This window comes from Ovis canadensis, chromosome 24 (assembly GCF_042477335.2).
Source record: "Ovis canadensis isolate MfBH-ARS-UI-01 breed Bighorn chromosome 24, ARS-UI_OviCan_v2, whole genome shotgun sequence".
Taxonomy (NCBI): Eukaryota; Metazoa; Chordata; class Mammalia; order Artiodactyla; family Bovidae; genus Ovis; species Ovis canadensis.
This window is the reverse complement of record NC_091268.1, coordinates 25728313-25739848: the sequence shown is the minus strand read 5'-3', so window position 1 is coordinate 25739848 and position 11536 is coordinate 25728313. Positions and strand designations below refer to the sequence as shown.

General features: G+C 40.6%; 1 long non-coding RNA gene across 2 annotated transcripts in view; it reads right to left on the bottom strand.

The window, feature by feature from the left end:
* Nucleotides 1-2800: 2800 nt before the first annotated feature.
* Nucleotides 2801-11536, bottom strand: part of LOC138428974 (uncharacterized) — a 34267-nt gene continuing 25531 nt past the window's right edge. For both annotated transcript variants that reach the window (XR_011252638.1, XR_011252639.1), the window contains one exon: nucleotides 2801-4013. This is a non-coding gene — a long non-coding RNA (uncharacterized lncRNA). The remainder of the gene's footprint in view (nucleotides 4014-11536) is intronic.

Below are 11536 nucleotides of genomic sequence, written 5' to 3'. Positions count from 1 at the left end.
CGGTTGAGAATCCACCTGCAATGCAGGAGACTTGGGTTGGATCCTGGGGTCAAGAAGATCCCCTGGAGAAGGGCATGGCAACCCACTCCAGTGTTCTTGCCTGGAGAATCCCATGGACAGAGGAGCCTGGCAGGCTATAGTCCATAAAATTGCAAAGAGTCAGACACAGCTGAAGCAACTTAGCACGCATGCACGCATGGACTTGGAAAGGATAATGCTTAGTGAAATAAGCTAGATTAAAAAAGGCAAATTCTGTACGTTTTCACTGAAACATGCAACCCAAAAAATTAGATACTTCCCTGGTGGCCCAGTGGTTAAGATTCCATACTTCCACTGCAGGGGGTACAAGTTGGATGGGCTGGGTGGGGAACTAAGGTCCCATATGCCATATGATGTGACCAAAACAAAATAAAATGCAAAAATCAAAAGAAAACAATGAATTTTAAAAAAAAGCAGCCCCTGGTGCTGTGTAAAGTCCATACTCCTGGTCCCACTGCTGAGTACTCCATGAAGCACCAGGTGAACTGTGCTCTCAATAAGAGCCTCAGTGATTCTCAAGTTCAGGGAAGTAGGGAAACCCTGGTATAAAGTGGGTGGCAACTGAGAAAGAATGAACCTTCCCTCACCTTGACCAAAATGTCATCAGGTGAGGCTGAATGGAAACCACCACCATCAACAAGCAGGGGAAAAAAACCTATGCAATTTCCTAGTGTTTTCCACAAGTACATGATCCTTAACCACCATCTAACAAGGGTTTGTCACCAGGATCTCCTTCAAAGAGCTTTCTCAGCACCCCCAGGATCTTATAGCATTGGATGAATTGGGAGAAATCGAAGCTAATGAGTGAAACAGCCCTCCACAGAATCCATGTTGTTGTTATCCAATCAAGATCTGTCTCCTATAAAAGAAACACAGAGAGCTGTTTTGGATGTTTCATCTTGAAAGGAGTTTGACGTTTCTACTTGTTCAAGAGCTGCATTGCAAGCCAGGTAAAGGAATCTACAATTTTTTGCACGTAACTGTAGTGGTGTGTTTGGAAATCATTATAGAAGCTCTTTTCATCATTACTCAGTGAGGTGAGAGGTTTGTTTTTTTTTTTTTTTTTTTAGGTATCTCTTTAGATTCACTGATCATTGCAGTTCCTCAGATGTGTTTTCCTGTTTTGCCGTTTGTCTGCTTTTCTTTTTTCCTTAATTTGTTGATGTTCTTTGTTTAGGAAGGATATTAACTCTTCTATGTGTATAAAACAGTGACTTACCAAAACTTTGTCTGTGATGTCTTAATGCCATTCAAGAGTTTTCTTTCTTCCTTTATTGCATTTTTCTGAGTAAAACATAAGTGCTTTCCTTACTTAGCAAGACTGAAAATATGCATTCAATCTAAGAAACTAGAATAAATAAAATCAGTGGAAATAGAGGAAGAAAAGTAAAAGCCTAAATTAAACTTGAAACCAAATGCAATACCATGCCTGAAGGGTAACACTAAAAGCTTGTTCTTGTAAACAGTGACAAGTAGATCAATTCCGTCAAAAAAAAATTTTTTTTAATGAGCATTTGGTGAGCAATAACAAGAAATAGTCAGGTAAAAGGTAATGTACAACTGCATATCAAAATACCTCATAATTTATGTGAAAGGGATAGTTTCCTTGAAAAGTCAGCAAAACGGATCAAGACGTAACAGATGCAGCAGACAAATCACTCCAGAAGATAAATTCACATCTCCACCTAAAGAGCCTGAGTGGCCTATTGCTTTGAGCTCTGGAAACTTTTCAAAGGCACCTTTTTATAACGATAATTTTACCTCAGCCCAGCACCCATAAAAATCTCCATGATGAAACTGGGGCACAGTCTAACTCAAAAATCTACTTGGTAAAGTTCCTAACATAATGAACAAATAAAATCTTACTTTTTAAAAAACCTTCAACCTCAATTTTAAAAGTCTATTTATTTATAATTGATGGATAATTGCTTTACAATATTGTGTTGGTTTCTGCTATACAGCAACACGAATCAGCCATAAGTGTATGTATGTCCCCTTCCTTGTGGCCCTCTGTCCCACCTCCCCCCCCCCCCATCCCACCCCTCCAGGTTGTCACAGAGCACCAGTTTAAGATCCCTGAGTCCTATAGCAAAGTCCCACTGGCTATCTATTTTACACATGGTGATGTATATGTTTCCACATAACTCTCCCTATTCGTCCCACCCACTCCTTCTCATTCTGTGTCCGCAAGTCTGTTCTCAATATCTGAGTCTCCATTCCTGCCCTGCAAATAGGTTCATCAGTACCATCTTTCTAGATTCCTTGTATATATGCATTAATATGATATTTTATTTTCTCTTTCTGACTTACTTCACTCTGTGTAATAGGCTCTAGGTTAATCTGTCTCATTATAACTGACTCAAATGTATAATTTTTTATGGCTAAGTAATATTCCATTGTATTTATGTACCACAGCTTCTTTATCCATTCTTGTCAATGGACATCTAGGTTGCTTCCATGTAACCACAATTTTCAAGTGTGTAAAATGTTAAAACAGGATGAACACTCACCTACCCTCCTTAATGTTAACAAATTAACATTTTGTTGTAACTTTAGCACGTTTATAACATTTGTTGCTATTGCTATTATTGTTGTTGGCTGAATCACTGAAGAACCCGTGGCAGATTTTATGAATTTCTTGCCTAAATGCTTGAACATGCATCTCCTGTTTTGTTTTGTTTTGTTTTGTTTTCAAAAAAGGAGGGGCATTCTACAAAAACTGAATGCCACCATGGATTAAAAAATTACTTGTACCAGTTAGTAAAGATGGCCATGAGTTTATTTCAAGAACACAAGGATCGGTCCAAATTAGAAAAATTGATAAACCTTATTAGTGAAAAAAGGCAAAGTCATATTTACCAGCAAGTGCTGCAAATGCATTTGACAAAATTCCCTGCAATTTCTGATAAGTTTCAAAGAAGAATAGAAATGCTGATTCTATAAAAGACAATCTGCCAACACAAATAATGTAACAAGTGGTGAAATAACCAAAGCATTTGAGCTAAAGGCATTCTACAAAGTGAGGCAGTTTTCGATGTTTTTCTCCCTGTGTTTGAGTTCTTCAATTTCCTTGATCTCATGCATCAAATGTTTTTAGAGAAACTCCATAGTTACTTATACATTAAGTTGACTTCTAAAGTTTTCCATCACCTTAAATAGTCACAAAGAATGCACTGTCTGGTATATGGTAAATGCTGACCCATGAAAATAACTGCTATACCACTTTTAAATGTAAGTATAAGCCTCAGTCTTCACCACCATCATTCATTTGAAATACACATAAACAAGTTTTTCTTTGTCTCAAGCTTTGCCTTATTTCCTTTTCTTTAATCTGTTCTTTCATTTCATTCAATCTCTCCTGAAGTGTCTTAATATAGTATATTATGCTTTAAAGTCTTTTTTGATCACTCATATCATTGTTCTCTGCAATAAAGATATATATTAATATGTATATGTATATGCTTGGATTTAAGGCAAATTCTTCTGACCATGATGTTCTAATTGTAAAATTTCTTCTGAACTGGGTTGCAGTTACAATTAGTATACGTGTGATCAAAAGAACACTGCTATGGTCTGAACGTTTGTGTCCCCAAATTCATATGTTGAAATCCTACCCCTTTCGGTGATAGTATTAGGAAGTGGGGGCCTTTGGGAGGTGGCTAGGTCAAAAGGCGGAGAAGGCAATGGCACCCCACTCCAGTATTCTTGCCTGGAAAATCCCATGGATGGAGGAGCCTGGTGGACTGCAGTCCATGGGGTCTCGAAGAGTCCGACACGACTGAGCGACTTCACTTTCACTTTTCACTTTCATGCATTGGAGAAGGAAATGGCAACCCACTCCAGTGTTCTTGCGTGGAGAATCCCAGGGACAGGGGAGCCTGGTGGGAGGCCATCAATGGGATCTCACAGAGTCCGACACGACTGAAGTGACTTAGCAGCAGCAGCAGCAGTCTGTGGCATTTTGTTAGAGCAGCCTAAATAGACCGAAAAAATATATTACAACACAAAAATATATTAAACACAGAAAACTTTTAAGAACCACACCTCCAGTCATAGAATATGTATACCTTTTTTTTGGTTTGCTTTAAAAATTTTTGTTTTTGTTTTAGTACAGTTGATTTACGATGTTGTGTTAATTTCTGCTGTATAGCAAAGTGAATCAGTTATATATAGCTCTAGTCTTTTTTGAAGTGTTTTCCCACATAGATCATTAAAGAGTATTGAGAAGAGTTCCCTGTACTATACAGTTGTTTAGCTGCTAAGTTGTGTCCAACTCTTTTGCGACCCCATGGACTGTAGCCCATCAGGCTCCTCTGTCCATGTGATTTTCCAGGCAAGAATACTGGTGTGGATTGCCATTTCCTTCTCTAAGGGGTCTTCCCAAGCCAGGAATTGAATCTGCATCTCCAGCATTGGCAATAGTTAGTCAACCTTCCAGTTTATCTAACCTTAACATTTTTCTCCTTTTATCCCTGCAGACAAGATTCATTATGATCTCATCACCTCAAGTTTACGGTCAGTCAAACTGGTTTCCAAGAATAACTCCTGTCAAGTGTTCATATCAATTATACAAACAATTCTTTTTGTTCTTTGCTGTATTCATCGTTTTGATTTTTGGAATTGCCATGGCAGCTTTCCCTCTGGATTGCAAGACGTTATTCCTGGTAATCACAACAATTATTACTGCCATCGTTTTTCTCATCATTATTGGACTGCTCATTTTTCATGAAGTCTGCCGAAAGCTGGAGGAATTTATCCCTCCCCAGGTGGAAGAATCATGGAGGTATAGAACTGAACACATTGAAATTTAAGCTTCAGCAACAGATTCCAATTGTCAGCACCTGACTATCATCTTATCTGAAATCTGAACCTCCTTAGGACGTTGAACCTTTTTAGTCTTTTGAGCATTTTAAAAGAAATAAATGTTGACTTTTCAAAAGGTTATGATTTTGGAAAGTTCTTGTTCCCTGTTGCCTCTGTGAAATCTCTTCCTGGGGAAGGCCCTTTTTTCCCCCTCAAATATGTGACAGATAAATGTACCAGTGTTCTCCCACCTGTGGTTATCTCATTTTTGGCTGCGCTGAGTCCTCGATGGTTTGTGTGGGCTTTCTCTAGTTGCAGGGAGCAGGGGCCGCTCTTCGGGGCAGTGCATGAGCTTCTCACTGCGGTGGAGTCTCTCGTTGCGGAGCGTAGGCTCCAGGGTACTTGGGCTTCAGTAGTTGCAGCCCTCAGGCTCAGTTGCTCTGTGGCATGTGGGATCCTCCCGGACCAGGGATTGAACCTGTGTCCCCTACACTGGGAGGCGGATTACTATCCTCTGCACCACCAGGGAAGTCCTTCCTCCAAGAAGTTTTTGCTGCTACCAACTTCTTGCTCTCTTTCTCCCAACACTTACGACCTACCTCTTACTCTGGCTTTTCATATCAGCTCCTGCTAATTTTAACATGTATGGAGGTGACCCACTGAAGACTCCAGGTTCCCAACCCATGACTCCTCACCTGCAATGTCCCAATCTTATCTCTGCTATTGAAGCGGAGCAGGACCCTATGGCCCTTGCCCTGCATGTCCTCAGCCTGCCTTTTGTGTGTGAAAAAAACTTTAGCCAAAGAATAACTTTAATCAGAAGGGAGAAAAGGGGGAAGCTAAGAACACCAGTCAAATAGGACAAACAATAGTCAGTAAGCAAAGTTAAGGACCCTTAATTCCTTCTCAAGGATTATAGATAATATTCTGAGCCATATCCTGTGGGTTGTGTTGTAGAGGCCAAACCCCTCCCCAGGTAGAAGAAATTAACGACATGATGATCAAACTGTAGCCATGACATAAGCTGCCACAATTCCAAGAATTTTCCCCAAAGAAATGAAAGCAAATCAACCCGGAACACACACACAATGTCACATGACTTTATCTTACTCTTCCTAAAACTGATATCAAAATCATTTTCAAAAATGGTTTTGCGCACTTAAAAACTTAAGAGAGTAGATCTCATGTTGTATTCTTAAAAAAAAAAAAAAAAGCCAGGAAACACAATAAATGGTTTGGAGGTGAAGCATATATTTGTTACCTTGATTTTGATGATGATATCATGGGTATAGGTATGTGTCCAAACACATCAAAATGTATATATCAAATATGTATGATTTTTTTTATATAGTAAGTATGCCTCAAAAAACTAAACAGAATGGAAGCCATTGTTAACAGGAATTGGTTCTGGCTTGTGGAATACTTCTATTAGGATCTTATTTTTTTCAAAGTCTCCCAAAGAACATATGTGTTGCTTTGTAAATTGTTAAATTTGCTGGACGGCCATGCAGCCCACCATAGATGATCATATAGGTATCATACTTTAAAAAAGAAATCCTAGATAATGTGTAAGTGACATCTTACAAGAGTCACTGAAATTGCCTTTGAACTGGACTCTTGGCTTCCCTTCCTCCCATATCCCTCTGTCATCTCTTGTTAACTGAGAGCATGATTTCTTAAAATTTATTTTATTGAAACATAATTGATTTACAATGTGTTAATTTCTGATATACAGCAGGCAGTTATTCACGCATGTACATACACATATACACTTTCTTTTTCATATTATTTTTCATTGTGGATTATTACAGAATATTGAATGTATTTCCCTGTGCTATGCAGTAGGACCTCGCTGTTTATCCATGCTCTATATAAGAGTGTGCATCTGCTAATCCCAAACTCGCAATCCATCCCACCTCCAACCCCCTCCCCCTTGGCAACCACAAGTCTGTTCTATGTCTGTGAATCTGTTTCTGTTTCATAGATAAATTCATTTGTGTCACATTTTATTGCAGTTATGCAGTCAGGATCCTGTCTCCTATAAAAGAAACAGAAAGCGCTGTGCTTAGCATCTCATCCTGAGGTGTGTTTGCTGGTTTCTGTGGTGAAAAAGCTGCATTTCATACCAGGTAAACCCCACTATCACCTCTATTTATTTACAAAAGCAGCAATGTGACTAAAAGTCGGTAAAGACTCTCTTTCTCTTATTTCTAAGTGAGGTCACGGGTACCTTTTCAAGTTCACCGGCCACTGCAATTCCACAGATAGGGGTTTCTTCTTATACCCTCTGTTTTTCTACTGGTTTTATTTCTTTATTGTCTTATGTTTTGTGTATATAAGGGACCCTATGCAACAGTTCAGGAGGGCATGGAAACACACTGAAGTATTCTTACCTGGAGAATCCCATGGGCAGAGGAGGCTGGCAGGCTACAGTCCAAAGAGTCAGACATGACTGAAGCAACTGAGCACTCACACATGCATGCAAGGGTTCAAATTACCTTCGGTAGCGTTTGTCTAAGGTACACGTTGCTTCCTGCCTCTACTCCATTAAGCCTAAATTAATAGGGGTTTTGCTTTGTGATCTGTATCACCCATACTGACACTAGTATAACAATTTTAAATGATGCATTTAAGTAATTCTGACATTTCCTTAAAATGAGATCTTGAGTCTCTTCTCGTCCCCAAGCCAACCTCAGGGCTATGATCTATGCCCAAGTGCTCTGTGGAAATGTTCCAGAAGTTTGTGATAGTTTCATTAAGGTTACTGAAATAAGCATTTAAAGGAAATTAATATACTTATGTTTCCTGGCAACCTTCCTTGGTCATCCTAGACCCTAGCCCTTTGTTTTACTCCATCAGGACACATTACAACTTAGAGTGAATAGAATTCAAAACTTTGTCTAAAAGCAGTGTCATGGCAAATGGAGAGATGGGTTCCCAGTCAAACTCTGATTTATTTGACCTCATTTTTTTTCTTCTAACCTCTTCAGATAAGATTGTCATGATCCCAACTTTTCAAGCTCATAACCTGAGAAGCTAGCTGCTGAGAATATAGAGTTTATACGAACGCATCTGGCTTTTTTATTTTGGAGTAATCACTTTGTTCCTGGAACTTTCTACAGTGGCTTTCTTTGCTGATCAGATACCTTTTCATCTAGCAATGATGATGGCTGTTTCTGGAATTGTTTTTATTGTCATTCCTGCAATCTTTGCCTTGTATGAAGCTTGTCAAAACTCAGAAAATTCACCTTTAAGCCTAGAAGAATGATCAAACCTTAGAAACCCCCAGAAGCCTAGAAATAACTATTTTGAAATGTGAGCACCAACCACAAGCATCTGATTTATAAGTTGATGTTAAACCCCTAATACCTTCGTGCCTTTGGACGGTTTAAAAAATCCCTTGAGCATTGTTTTAAAAAGAAATAAACTCTGGCTTCTAAAAAGCTTACTATCTGATTTTGGAATGTTCTTGCCTCTGGGAAATCTCTGCAGAAATCCTTGTTCTTTTGAATTCACGTCAGAAGAAGGAACCAGGTTCCGCCTCCCTGTTGCCATGACTAACCTTCTTGCTCCCTTCCAACCATCACTAAGATCCAGTTGCAGCTTCTCACTCTCTCTTCACATCAATTCCTGTGGACTTTAACATGCACAGAGCAGACCCTTCCAGGCCCACAGTGCCTAGCTCACGGCCCTCCTCACATGCTTTTTCACCTTCCTGTCTTCCCCAAGAGCTATCTACCTCTGGGGTTCTGTCCTGTGCCTTGTCGGATCCCCAAACATCACTGCAGACCCCGCATCCTCTAAACACACGGCCCCCGTTTTTTTTCTTTTTGCTTAACATTTTATTTTAAAAAACTTTATAATTTGTGTTGGGGTATAGCTGATTAACAACGTTGTGATAGCTTCAGGTGAAGAGCAAAGGGACTCAGCCACACATGCACATGTGTCCACTCCCCCCCAAACTTCCCTCCCATCCAGGCTGCTCCATAACATGGAGCACAGTGCCATGTACTCTGCAGTAGGTTGTAGAAGTAACTTGTTGGTTATCCATTTAAGATACAGCTGCGTGTTCATGTCGATCCCAAACTCCCTAAATACCCCTCCCCCCTGGCAACCATAAATTCGTTCTCTAAGTCTGTGGGTTTTTTACTTTTCTTTTTTAAAATATGTATTTCTTTGGCTGTGCCAAGTCTTAGTTGCGGCCTGTGGGATCTAGTTCCCTGACCAGGGATGGAACCCGGGCCCCCCTGCACTGGGAGCAAGGAGTCAGCCACTGGGCCACCAGGGAAGTTCCTCCCACAGCACCTTGACTTTTTTCTTGTCCCTCTTGGGTTCCGAATTTTTCACCCTCTCTGACCCTCCTGTATATTCCTGGCACTTTTACTGGCCTATCCACATAGTCCAGAAACTCAAGAAGCCACACCTCCTGGAGCAAGAGACACAAGAGAGTGTCCTTCAAATCATGATCACAAAGTTCAGTCACCCGCACTGCAGTCCTTTTATTTCACTGTATCTTCTCCTTTGCTGCCAGGCTGGGAACTAGCAGATGTCTCTATGAGAAAAGTGCCTCAAAAGAATATCTTCCTTCCCTTTGTCTGATGTTTCTGAGTGTCCCCTCCCTCTGCCACCATTGAGAAATGGACTCACCATGCCACCTACTCATTCTAGAAATCTCACCAGTCAACGGCCCTACCCAATGGGCCTTGATATAGGAAGACAGAGCCCAGAATTAAGGACCTGGAAGGAATTCTTCTCTCATGCTAGAACAGCTAAAAATAATTTGTAGAGGGAGCTGATGCAGATAATAAACAAAGAACAATTTTTTTCTTTCAACATATAATTACTATCCTCAGGTCCGGGGTAGTAGGCTGTATCACAAAATGAAATGAGAATCAGACCGTGTGAAGGATCGGTAACCAAGGCAAGGACACTTGGAAACTGAAAATGAGGGCAGAAATGGAAAAGTGAAAAGATTTGGAAGATGAAGGAGAGACGTCTACGAGGTCAGCCATTTGTGATGGGGACAGTGGAAACAATGTTTAAACACATGAGATTTTTTTAAAAACAGTTCCGTTTTGCAAGATGCAAGAAGTTCTCTGGACAGAGGGCACTGACAACGTGACTGTACTTAATGTCATTGGACTGTCCACTTAAAAATGGTTACAGTGATAAATTTCATGTTATGCCTCTTTTACCACAATCAAAAATCATTTTTTAGAAATGGGATATGGTGGAAGAGAACAGGATTCAAACTGATATGGGAAAAAAAAGAACTTCAGATGAAAGTTCCCACCAACATATGACTTGGGGGTGGTGCAATAATTGCTAACATAAAGGAAGGGCTATAGAAGATATACTTTAAATTGCAAGTGATAAAGAAGATTGAAGTTGGTCATTGAGGCTGAAGTCCTCAGGGGGACTTCCTAACCTGTAGGACCATGAGTCATCCCCTAATAATCTTCTAGACCATTCACTGGTATTTTGTGGAGGGGGGGATGGTGCACTGTATCTTCATTTTTGCAAGCGAGCTTTCTCTAGTTGCAGTGAGTAGGGGCTACTCTTTGCTGTGGTGCATGGGCTTCTCATTGCGTGGGCTCCTCTTGTTGCAGATCAGAGACGCTCAGACCTCAGTGGTCGAGGTGCATGGGCTTCGTTGCTCTGCGGCATGTGGAACTTTCCTGGACCAGGGATTGAACCTGTGCTCCCTGCATTGGCAGGTGGACTGCCATCCACTGTACCACCAGGGAAGTCCCTGTTGGTCTTTTAATATCTGCTAGAAACAACACATATGCCCCGGAAATGGAAGGCTGACCAAATCCAGGACTCGTGAGTTCACAGCAGCAGAGTTCATGTGCAAATGTGTTTCTTGCCTCTTCTGTTGATGTTCCTCTTCCCATTTTTTCATAAAGTACAGGCCATGCGGATCTCCATACAGCAATTTTCATCACAGCTCTTCATAGTCATTGGTGCCAGTGAGATTTACGATGCCCCAAGCGCCACATAATTCTACAAATCCTTAGATACCTGACAACATTGATTTTTACCCTCTGTTTCCATTAATACAACTCGTACCTCATGATAAGAAAATGTAGATTGTACCAACAAATCAAATTGTTTGAGCCTATTGTTTTTAGATGCAGAACAGAATCACCTGATGAAATTTTTTTAAAAAAGTCTCCTTGCCAGGAGAATCTAATTCTGACATGTACATCCAGCTGAAGATCATCAATTTAGGCTGAGCAGGGGCACTTCTGATTTTATTGATTTGATGAGGTTTCAGTGAGTAGTTCTGTCTCATGAACTGGGGGTGTAACTGAGTAGGACCTTTGGGGGCCTTCCCGGGACAGACTACCCCCCACCCCCAACCCATGTCCTCCAGCTGCTTCTTGTCTGTAGAAAATTTTGGCTTCCTAGGCCTTCCCCAAGTTCCAAAGGATAAATTTAATCAGAAAAGTGAGAAAATGTAGAAACAAAGGGAAACAGTCAAGCAAGGCAATAGTAATAGTTTAGCCATGAAACAAAGTCAAGGAGTTTTAGTTCCTCCTCAGGGGCTACCAGTTATCTTCTGAGCTATGTTTTTGAGCCTTTTGGAGGTATTTCAACTCCCACCAAGTGGAAGAAGTTAACTGCTTGCTGATCACAAGCACATAGACCCCAGGCAGGTTGGAACCAGAAGGTTGATGATGTTGACCCC